General features: G+C 43.4%; 1 pseudogene; it reads left to right on the top strand.

The window, feature by feature from the left end:
* The first annotated feature begins 297 nt into the window (after positions 1-297).
* The window catches only part of LOC110316806, a 49,015-nt pseudogene continuing 36,802 nt past the window's right edge, over positions 298-12,510 (top strand).

Genomic DNA, 12,510 nt, shown 5'->3' on the forward strand with positions numbered 1-12,510 from the left:
GGCGCCATCTTGTAACGGCGACATGTGAGGCGGCGCCCCACACACAGTCACATCCTGGCTGTGACTTGGACCAGGAACTTGTCATCTTGGACTATATCCATGACTACACTTCATTGAGTAAAGATAGCAAAATGTATTTTTTGCTAAGAACTATGTAAAGAAAAGCTTTCACAGGATAGATGTTCAATAAATGCTTGATGCAGTGATAACACACACACACACACACACACACACACACACACACACACGGGTCCAGGCAGAGGTGTGGCACGAAGAAGGAGCTTTCTCAGTGGAGGAATGCTGGAGCGTGCCTCTGGATTCCACTTACAAGGACACTTGGCTGATGCAAAGATCCAGAGAGTGAAGAGCAGCACACTGTTTCGTGTGAGATGGCTCTCTGACTAGCTTTCTCTGGAAGAATAGGGACTCATGTCTGTCTGTGTTCTTGTGGGATGATTAATGCATTTATAACATTGTAGAGTCATTTGAAATTGATACGTGGAGTCTTACACGCCTGCAGATTTCTCTAGGGAAGGATAACATTACGCTCATCTTCATATCCTTGGAGGTGCTCTCTGTAGTGAAGCAAAACAGATGCATCCTCTGGGGGTGACACACTTTATTATCAGCTTACACAAAGCTGTACCGACTCTGGGTGCATGCCTCTGTGGGAATACAGATGTGGTTTTCCTTTTGCAGACATGGCTTGGGGAAAACTATGGGCACAGACTACAGGATGGAGATGCTGTTTTGATGAACTAGAGTTTTAGAAATGATCTAACACAATACCCAAAGGTCCCCTTTTGTTTATGCTGTCTTTCAACATTTCTGAAAATCTACAGGGAGTCAATACTTCTTGAGAGTTTCCACTGGAAAGTTTCCCAAGACAGAGGGGAGGGACTCTTAGATAGGGTGGGCATGGGGGCAGTGAGTGAGACTGTGAAACTGCTAGTGATAAATTCACATTGTAAAACGTCTTCATTTCATTTTCCATTTGTCTTTTTCAGAACGAATTGGTCTCGAATTCTCTATGTAGCCCAAGCTAGCCTCAAACTTGACAGCAATCATCCTGCCTCAGCCTCAAGTACTGGAGTTGTTTTTAATTTAACTAAAAAAAGTCACCAGCTATTCTGTATTCAACTTTGATTTTTAAAAAGTCAATTTAAGTTTTTTTTTTTAAAATATTAAGAACAGATTATATAAAACCCATTACTTAAAACAAACAACAAACTTACATAGGTGTTTTGCCTCTGTGTGTGTATGTGTGTGTGTGTGTGTGTGTGTGTGTGTGTATGATGTATCACCTGGAACTGGAGTTTCAGAGAGCCTTAAGCCTCCATGTGGGTACTGGGAATTGAACTCTGGTCCTCTGGGAGGCCAGCTAGGGCTCTTAACCACTGGGCCATCTTTCTAGCTCTCTTCCATTCCCTCCAGTTCTCCTCTGTTCAGTTTTATATGGTTCAGTTTGGCAGTTTGATTTGTTACATGTGGGAAGTAGGTGTGGCCGCAGCATGCAAGATGGCACCCTGCCTCTTTGCCAAGCCCCGTGATCCCTGTTTACCAAGAACCTGAGCCTGTGCAGTTGTACAATCCTGTGCTGTCTGCCTGATGAGTCACTGGCCTATCACCGGCCCTGCCTGCATTCACGGCTCGTGTTCAGAGCGTGCTGAACACTGATTGGATCCAGGAAGGGGGGGTAAGGGATAAGATCAGAGGATGGATGGAAAAGAAACTGGATGAGCCCAGAGATAAAGATGGAAGCTGCTTGAAACCTACCTTGGCATTCATGTCAAAACCTACCTTGGTGTTCCTGTCATTCCCCCCCCGCCCCCCGTCTCTGACAGTCAGAGTTGGGGTTGCGGCATCTGGTGGCTCGTACAGGGAACTTTTCTCCAGGAGCAGTGGACCGAGGCTGGTGTGATGCTGTTCCTGGAGAGCGCAGTCAGCTACTACTGAGGAAGGTGGAGCAGGGAGTGGCCTTTCCAGCGCCTCCTATGTATGCCTCCCCTCGCCCAGGACTCAAGCCTGGCCACCGCCCGAGCTCTGGGCCCCGAGAGTATGGAGATGGGCAACGTGGTGACTGGCCCCAAGCACAGGCTTAGTCAAAGGTACTGAAAACAAATGGAAGAAATGCAGAAAGCTTTCAATAGGACAATAGTTAAGCTTCAGAATACTTCATGGATAGCAGAAGAGCAGGAACAGCGGCAAACTGAAACCATCCACTTGCTCCAGGCACAACTGACCAACATGACACAGCTTGTTTCAAACCTATCAGCAACTGTAGCAGAATTAAAGTGGGAGGTTTCAGATCTTCAGAGTTACTTTGTCATGTCTTTGGTTTTATGTGTTGTCTTGGGACTGATGCTCTGTATGCAACGTTGTTGAAATACTTCTCAATTTGATGGAGATTACATTTCAAAACTTCCTAAAAGTGATCAGTATCCAAGCCCTAAAAGGTGTTTCTCTTCCTATGATGACAATAATTTGAAAAGAAGAACACCATTTCCCCTCATCAGATCCAAATCTCTGCAGTTTACTGGCCAAGAAGTAGATCCGAATGATTTGTACATTGTAGAACCCCTCAAGTCCTCTCCAGAGAAAAAAAAGATACGTTGCAAGTACAAAACAACAACAACAAAAGAGACAATAAAGCCTGCAGATCAATTGCACCCTATAGCAAATGGAGATATAAAAGGAAGAAAGCCCTTTACGAACCAGAGAGATTTTTCTAATATGGGAGAAGTTTATCACTCTCCTTACAAGGGCCCTCCGTCTGAGGGAAGCTCAGAAACTTCATCACAGTCAGAAGAGTGCTATTTTTTGTGGCATTTCAGCTTGTACAAGTCTGTGCAATGGACAGATCCAAAAGACAAAAACTGGGAAGAGGGCTTTAAAACAAAGGTGATCTGAAGTCCAAGACCAAGGAAAGTTAATAAAAGCTCTCATACAGACTAAGTCGGGTTCATTGCCGAGCCTGCATGACATAATCAAATGAAACAAGGAGATCACCATGGGAGCATTTGGGGCTACAGCAGTCTCGGGACATCTCTAAAAGGAGCTGAACATTTATACTGAGGACATTTTTGTTGTTCTTTGAAGAACAGCCTGTGGTATTTGAAGAGTCCCGGGGTAGGGGAGGCACCTAGGCAGCGCCCGAGCTTGCAACCACGGAGCAAGCGTCTGGCAAGCCATTCAGGAGAATGCAGTCCTATCCCCATGGGGTCATTCCCAAGAGAAGGAAAAGGACTGATAGTATGCTCAGCTTCAGAACCTCATAAAAGCATACTGTGTATGCAACAACTTTTACAGTCCCTGGCAGCGGAAGCGGAGAGGTCATCTCAGAGCAGGCATGATGCTGCCTCCCATGAAGCTGACCAGCAGTACAAAAGTCACGGAGTGGCAGAAAGCAACATGGCAGCCTCCAGTGGTGGTCAGAGTCCAGCTGCACGTGTGGATCATGAAATAGCCAGTGTTTTGAGTTCTAGCGGCTGCACCCGAAAAAGGAGCTATGGGCGAGTTCCGTGGTAAGAGTAATCTAGAGCTAGGAGAAGGCTCCCTGGTAGAGGGATGAAGTTAGGTTCCCGGTAGAGGGACGAAGCTAGGCTCCTGGTAGAGGGACGAAGCTAGGCTTCTGGTAGAGGGACGAAGCTAGGCTTCTGGTAGAGGGACAATGTTAAGTTCCCGGGGTTGGGCATAGGACGAAGTTAAGACTGAAGAGCGGCGTTGGTGCAGCTGCTAGCAATTTTGAATTTAGTTAAATCTTGCCTGGTGGGCAAAAGTGGAAAGTATGCTGCTGAGTTAGAAAAGTTTTCCTGTGGCCAGGCTGGGCATTTTACCAATCACCTGTGGCCAACTCCACGGTGTCGTAAAGGCTCATGAACAGAAGCAGAAAAAGGCAAAGCAAAAAAGAAAAGAGGCCAAGGAACAAGAGAGTGAGGAGGGAAGTTCAGATGAATCATCTGACAGTGGAGATTAAGTGACTAGCATGATCACCTTTGCTGCATGTCACTTCCTCCGCTTTCAAGGAGAATATTCCAGACAGTGTTACTTTCCAGTGTTACCATAAGCCTGCTTAGCTTGGGGTAAGACTTAGTAGAAAATGGTGCTTCAATAAACCATTGAAACGGTTGTTGATTCAAGCTGTGTTGGCTATACAGTCAGGTAATTCGCCCCATGTTTGGCTCAGTAGACTGGATCATTAATCTATGATGGGTAAGACTTTCACATGTTCATACCAACCTAAGACAGGCTGGTGAAAGTGAGTTTCACCACGCCTATAACGGGCAAGGATGTAACATGAATGAGGCAACGTAAGACAGATGCGATCCTGGAACCATTTTAATTAAACAAAAAGGGGGATATGTGGGAAGCGGGTGTGGCCATGGCAGCCAAGATGGCGCCCTGCCTCATTACCAAGCCCCGTGTTCCCTGTTTACCAAGAACCTGAACCTGCGCACTTGTATGATCCTGCGTTGCCCACCTGCATGCACGGCTTGTGTTCAGAGCATGCTGAATGCTGATTGGATCCAGGAGAGGGGGGGAGGGATAAGATCAGAGGATGGATGGAAAAGAAACTGGATGAGCCCAGAGATAAAGATTGAAGCTGCTTGAAACCTACCTTGGTATTCGTGTCGTTTCTGCCCCCCCACCCCCCCAGTCTCTGCTGGTCGGAGTTGGGGTTGCGGCAGTTACATTCGTCAGGGTATGTAAGCAGTCGTTTCCTTACTTGCTCCAAATGAACAGCAGTGTAATAAGGTAGAAGTGTTAATCAGTTGAAATGACTTAATAATAATAATATTAATTATTAAATAAGCATTATTATAATTAATAATGACTTAGTAATCATATATTAATTAATAATTTAATAATGAGAGGGGAGGAGTTAGGGGTGACATCCAGCTCCAATGAGGGCCGTGTAGGTGCAGGGGCTTTGCAAGCAGAAAAACAAACGACAGAAAGCCTGTTGTGATTTTAGGTTGGGTGATGAGAAGTTTGGTTTCAGGCATGAAGGTTCATATTCCATTTTCAGCTTTCCATCTTCTTGTTCAGAGCATGCTATGCACAAACCAGGTGTTAACACAAGATAAAGAACAAACTAAATAAATATAGCTCATCTGAAGGAGGTGAGCCAAACTTATTAGCAGGTATCTGTGGGGTAAGCTGATGATGGGGACACTTCAGAATTAGGGTAGCCTCAAGCAAATCTTTAACTTTATAATCCTATATCATTATAATTATATTCTATAATTTGTATTTTACTTAAATAATATATAATATATTGCATATAAATTTTATAAAATATATAAAATTATATTTTATATGTTTATAATTATATAAGGTTATAATTATAACCTATAATCCAAATAATGTTCTAGATTAAATACTAATCATCAAATAAATTATTTTTAAAAAAATAAAAAATTTATTAAATTTGGGAACTTATGGATGTGTTTCCTAAACTTTTTCATTAAAGACAATTAGCTAGTACCCAGAATGCCTTATCTACATGTAGGAAATTGTCAAATATCTAGTTTAAGTATGAAAATATCAAAATCTATTAATAATAAATGAGAATAAGAAACAGGAATGGCAAGCTGCGGTTCACCTAAGACCTCGGTTTTGTGTGTACACTAACTGAGCTCAAATCTGATTTTCCAGAGCAGTGATAGGCATTGGTCTTGGGTCCCCGAATGATACTTAGTACACATGCTGTCACCTGTCACCTGTCACCGCAGCCAAGCATGTTGTTAGGAGGAATGCTCTCCATCACCTGCACTGAACAGGTACAAGCATGCTCTCTGTCACCAGCACTGAACAGGTACAAGCATGCTCTCCGTCACCAGCACTGAACATGTATAAGCATGCTCTCCATAGGAGGATGCTCTCCATCACCAACACTGAACACGTACAAGCATGCTCTCCATTGAGAAGCTGAGTTGCTTGACTTTGGTTTCCTACAAAGGAAGTCATAACATATTTTTACTCTTTAGCTCTCTGAGTAAAATGGGTTTTATAAAAATTCACAATGTTTGTACCTTGACCTAGTCCTTCTGCTAAGGACCGGTAGCTTCCCAGGAATTCTTTAGACTGGGGATGACGTCCAGCCTTGTGGATGGACAATTATGGAACTCCCAGTCTCTCCAGTAGGAGACAGCCATTGTTGGACCATGAGACACATCCTGTAAGTCAACATAATAAATCCTCTTTTAGTGTATATTCACTCTGTTAGTTCTGTTCCTTTAGAGAACCCTGCCTAATATAACACCCTTGGTACCACCAGGAAATAAAAGAAACAAACTAAAAGACACAAACTGAATTAGGAGCCATGTGAGAGTCCTTTGGTCCATGAATCGCCCTTCTGAGCAGGAAGTAATGGGTCATGTGTGCATTTTCCTCTTTACAAGGAAGAAACTGTACAGCAATGATAAGATTTCCCATGCATGGAGTGTGAGGGCCAGCCTGCAAGAGCAGGTTGTGTCTCGTGAAAGAAAGCATCACATTTTGTTAGGAGAGACTGGCCAATACGTAGGGATAAAAGGAGTCCATTTTGGAAACATACTCAATATATATCTAGTCTATATATAGAGTTACCTAATTTGTTTCCATAAAAAAACTACAGCTAGGAGCAGTATCCATTGCTTAGCAGCCACAGTGTTCACTGTTCTACCTGACTCCAGTTTTGAGGGATTTTAGTCTCTTTGGTGTCCATCCAAATAGGCACATGTACCATGCACACATGAACTTAGATCTTACAAATACACATATAAGTAAGTTAATAAGTCTTTGAAAAAATCCAAAAGCCAAGTAACAACATCAAACCTCACAGACCAAATAAATAGCTTTGAGTTGCTTAATTTCCACATGCATGAGAGTTAAAAGTATTACATTATCCAAAACATTCAAAGCCACTTATTGTTCGCTGCAGTTTTGCCCTCTCTGGGCCCAAGCCTCTGGAGAAAGTTTTTGCTCTTATTTATCGTGTGTGTGTGTGTGTGTGTGTGTGTGTGTGTGTGTGTTTTGGGTGTACTTTCATGCATGTATTTGTGTGTGGAGGCCAGAGGACAAGGACTATCTATATACATTTATGTATATTACCTCTCTCTCTCTCTCTCTCTCCCTCTTATATGACAGTCTCTTTTACTAGCTCACAACGTGCCAAGTGCATTAATTAGACTGTCTGGTAAGTGAGCTCCAGGGATCTGTCTGGCTCTGTCTATTTTTTTAAACATGGGTCTCAGGGATTGAACCCAGATCCTCATGCTTTTGAGACAAGAGCTTCACTGACTGAGCTATGGCCCAGCTCTGGAGAAATGTTTTTGACATTAATGAATGAATTTTGAGCCAATTCCAAGCTGAAGGCCCTGCCACTGCAGGAGTGGGGAGGATCCAGGAACTCATTAATATAATTTTTTTAAATGACATTTGTTAGGTTTCTACATCATTGCATCAGACTCAGGGAGGAAGATTTTGGAGGGTTTTTGTAAATCTAAGGCTTCTTGCATTTATCTATCTATCTATCTGTCTGTCTGTCTATCTATCTATCTATCTATCTATCTATCTATCTATCTATCTATCTATCTATCTATCCTGAAGCAGTGTCTCACTTTGCCATTATTTATTTATTTATTGATTGATTGATTGATAGACTCTGAAGCAGGGTCTCACTTTGTCATCATGCTAGCCTAGCGTTCGCATCCTCTGGCCTCAGGCTCCTAAGTACTGGGCATACAGGCATGTACCAGCACACTCAGTGGCATACTTGCAGTGACTTTTTGACTTTGATGGAGCAGTGCTCCGGTCTCAGAAAGGGCACCCAACAAAGCTGCTGCTGCGTTTTCTGCTGTGGCTGGGGGGTTTATTTATATTTTGAGAATTTGAGGATTAATTCAGAAATCTGTCACGTATGGAGTGGTTTAGAATTTTGGCGACTCTGAGAAAGAATTAGAATACTGCTGAATTTTAGAGAGAACTAAATAAAGATACCGCAGCAGGAAGCGCATACAGAATAAGGATGGGCTGTTTGCTTTTGGAGGGTGCCAGGCACGGAAAATGCCAAACGGCAATTTCTTTTCCTTATACTCAGCTCCCCCGACTGTTTGTCTATCATGGTTGTCAGAGTGAACACAACTGTAAAACAAGTGGCGTGCTTAACTTCAAGGCTGGAAATGTTTGTCTTAACCCCCACATCTGCCTCCACATAACTACTTCTCTGGGAGGGAGACTTAAGTCAGGGTACAAGGCTTGTTGGTACCAGACAAGTTTAACTCCTAACCCACCAAGTAAGACACTTCAAAGTACTATTCTGATGATTCGAATTTTTATTGGATATTTTATTTATCTACATTTTAAATGTTATCCCCTTTCCTGATTCCCCACCCCCAAAACTCCCTATCCCATCCCCACTCTTCCTGCTTCTATGAGGGTGTGCCCCCACCCACCCAGTCCTTCCTCCCTGCCCTTGTATTCCCCTACACTGGGACATTGAGCCTTCACGGGACCAAGGGCCTCTTCTCTCACTGATGCCCGAAAAGGTCATCCTCTGCTACATATATGGCTGGAGACATGGTTCCCTCCATGTTTATTCTTTGGTTGGTGGTTTAGACCCTGGGAGCTCTGGTTAGTTGATATTGTTGCTCTTCCTATGGGGTTGCAAACCTCTTCAGCTCCTCCAGTCCTTTCTCTAATTCCCCCATTGGGAACCCTGTGATCAGTTCAATGGTTGGCTGCAAGCATCTGCCTCTGTATATGTCAGGTTCTGGCAGAGCCTCTCAGAAGACAGCTATATCAGGCTCCAGTCAGCAAGCACTTCTTGGCATCCACAGTAGTGTCTGGGTTTGGTGACTGTATATGGGATGGATCCCCAGGTAGGGCAGTCTCTGGATGGCTTTTCCTTCAGTCTCTGCTTCACACTTTTCCTCCATATTTGTTACCCCTTCTAAGAAGGACCAAAGCACCCACATTTTGATCTTCCTTCTTGAGCTTCATGTGGTCTGTGAATTATATCTTGGGTGTTCTGAACTTTTGGGCCAATATCCACTTATCAGTAAGTGCATACTGTGTGTTCTTTTGAGACTGGGTTACCTCACTCAGGATGGTATTTTCTAGTTCCATCCATTTGCCTAATGATGATTCGAATTTTAACTCAGCCCCATCCACTGCTTTGAGACAGGGTCTCATATATCCCAGACTGGCTTTGAATTGCCTGTGTAGCTGAGGATGGCCGAGCTCTTCTGATCCTTCTGTTTCTACATTTCGAGTCCTGGGATTATAGGTGTGCATTTGTAAACCACACCTGGTTTCTACAGTGCTGAGGATTGAACCCAGGGCTTATGGCATCCTAGGCAGGCACTCTACCACATGGACTACACCCCTGCCCTTCAGCTCAGTCTTTTCTAACATAATGTAGAAAACTGAGACTTTGTTACAGCAAGTATCAAAATAATAGCCAGAAACTGCAAATGTGCTTATATATGCACATAGTTTTTCTTTTTTTCCTGCTTTTTATTTTATTTATTTATTTTGAGATAGGGTTTTTGTCTATAGCCTGGGTTGCCCTAAGAACTCACTCTGTAGACCAGGCTGGCTTCAAACTCAGAGATCAGCCTTCTTCTGCCTCCCAAGTTCTGGGATTAAAGGTATACATGGCTATGTCTGGTTCCACATGGCTTTTATAGTCTCTCTACATTGAAGTATGCACACATACGGTGCATACATGTACACATACATAGAGTAGATAGGGAAGGAATCCTAGTTTGCTTTCTACTGTGGTGATAAACGCCATAACCAAAAGGAACTCAGGGGCTGTGTTCATCAGGGTTCTCTAGAGAAATGGAACTGACAGAATGAATGACTACATGTTGCCAATCAAGAACATTCCTGAAGGCTTGCCTATGGCTCAATATGAAGGAGGTATTTTCTCAGTTAAGGTTTTTTTCTTTTTCTCAGGTGACTCTACCTTGTGCATAGTTGATAAAAACCAACAAAACTGTACAGTGTAGCAATGCCTCACTTTGTACCATAGGCTTGACCCCTAAGTATGCACAGAACCAATCAGGAGTTGGAGATCACTGTGGCTTAAGACAGTGTTTTTGTTCTTCAATTCAGCCAATGAAATGAGCATTAGGCTCCTCTCAAACAGTAGATGCAACCAAATTTTAGAGAGAAAAAATGGAAAAAAGTAGAAGCAGTTGTTAATGTAACATAAAGACTGGAGTTAGAAATAGACACATACAGCTGGATTAATAATCAGTAAGAAAATAGACACTTTAGTGTCTCTGAAGAATGGATTCTCTGTGTGTTTATAAACATGTGTATGTGTGTGTATATGTGTATGCATATGGGTATAAGTGTGTGTGTGTGTGTGTGTGTGTGTGTGTGTGTGTAGGTAGAAGTCAGAGGACAATGATTGGTGTCATTTCTCAGGAACCAACCCCTTCCATCTTGTTCTTTGAGACAGGGTCTCAGCGGTCTGGAAATCACTAAACTGGCTAATGCTTACTAGTGAGACGGGGAGATCTGGTCCACCTCACTGGTGCTGGAATTACAAGTACACTCTGCCACATGTGGCTTTTTAAAGTTGCTTCTGGGTATTGAACTCATATTCTCTTGAGTTTTCTGCCCATTGAACTCTCTTTGCAGTTCCAAGAGAGTATTTTCTTGTTTGGGGAGGTGAGGGTTGAGGTGTTATAGACAGTGGAAAGTGCTGTCTGAAGGTTTGTATTCCCTCTTGAACTGAGTGTTGACAACTAATCTCTAACCCAGGAGCACTTACAGGCTGGGGCCTTCAGAGGTGCTTATGGATCAGCGTCCCTATGGAATCACTCCAAGGGACTTGTTCACCCTTTCCATCATGTGAAGAGGTCTAGAAGGTATGATATATGAGATTCAGGACTTTCTGAACAATCACTCAGATTTCCTGACCTCTAGAACGGTAACCAATACATCACCACTGTTTATAAATGGCTCAGTTTGTCACATCAGCTGGAGTGGACTAAGATAAGGTGCATTATAGCAGGTGACTACAAGGTGTTTCACACATACAAATGTTCTCATAGAGATTGCCATGTGTCTATAAACTCTGTGTTCTCTGTGTCTTTTGATTTCTCCAGAATTAAGCGCTCTGGTAGAAACTGTAAGATGTGTTTACTAACATAATCATTACCTTTCTTGGGGGTATTAGGCAAAAATTATTATCAGAGCCCTAAAGGAGAAAGACTGAATGTGAGACGGGCACATAGAGCTCTGTCTGCTTTGGGACAGGAACAGGATCTATTCGGGGATCTACAGGCACAGGCTGGGGTGGCAGTGGGTAATAGCTACCCAAAACTGCCAGCACTTCCTCTCTTTTCCTCAGAGAGAGGAGTCAGGCTTGACATTTTAGAGTAGACTGCTCCTTTAACAACAAGCACACGTCTTCAGAAGGCCTTATGCTTGTGTAAGGATGAAGGCAGGACACTATTCTAAAGCAAGCAAGGAAGTTTGATGCAATCAAAAGCCACACTCTTCGGCTTGCAGTGCGCGTCATTAGTAAACCGTGAAAGCTGCTTTGGTTGGGTGAAATAGAATACGTATTATTTTGGGCAGTAGGGGATATATTGGGTTTGCTTGTGTTCACTTGGGGCCTGGGGTAGCATCATCTGGGCCCCAATGGGCTTGGCTAGTTACCCACAGCATGTTCTTTCCTTTTTGGGATAGCTCTACTTGACGCCCACCCTTTCCTCAGAATACATCTCATCTTCCTGGTATCTCCCAAATTCTGAATTCTGTAAAACTTTCATCATGGGGTGGAGAGATGGCTATATGAATGAAAGGCCTGTCACACAAGCATGAAGAACTGAATTTGGGGTTCCAGCACCCACATAAAAGCTGGGTTGTCCTAATTAGGGTTATGGTTGCTATGATTAAACACCATGACCAAAGCAACTTGGCAAGGAAAGAATTTATTTGGCTTACACTTTCAAATTGCTGTTCATAATTAGAGGAAGTCACGACAGGAACTCAGACAGGGCAGGAACCTGGAGGCAGGAGCTGATGCAGAGGCCATGAGGGGGATGCTGCTTACTGGCTTGCTCCTTATAGTTTGTTCATACTGCTATAGAGCCCAGGATCACCAGCTCAGGAAAAGGCCACACCTACAACGGATTGGGCTCTGCCATCAACCACTAATTAAGGAAATGCCCTAGAGGCTTGTCTACAACACAATCTTACGGAGGCTTTTCCCCTTATGTTCCCTCCTCTCAGATGATTCAAGCTGTGTCAACATGATATAAGTGTTGTTGTACGTACTTGTAATTCAAGTGATGGGGTAAGGTGTAAGGTAGAGACAGTGAGAATCTTAGAGCTCAAGGCCCAGATGGCCGCTGGTGAGATCCAGGTTTTGTCCTAAAAATAAGGTGGGGAGTGGCAAAGGAAGATACCAATCACTTATCTCTGGTTTCCATAGTCATGTGATCATACATGCATGCACACTGTACACACACACATACACACACACACACACACACACACACA

Source organism: Mus pahari, chromosome 2, assembly GCF_900095145.1.
Source record: "Mus pahari chromosome 2, PAHARI_EIJ_v1.1, whole genome shotgun sequence".
NCBI lineage: Eukaryota > Metazoa > Chordata > Mammalia > Rodentia > Muridae > Mus > Mus pahari.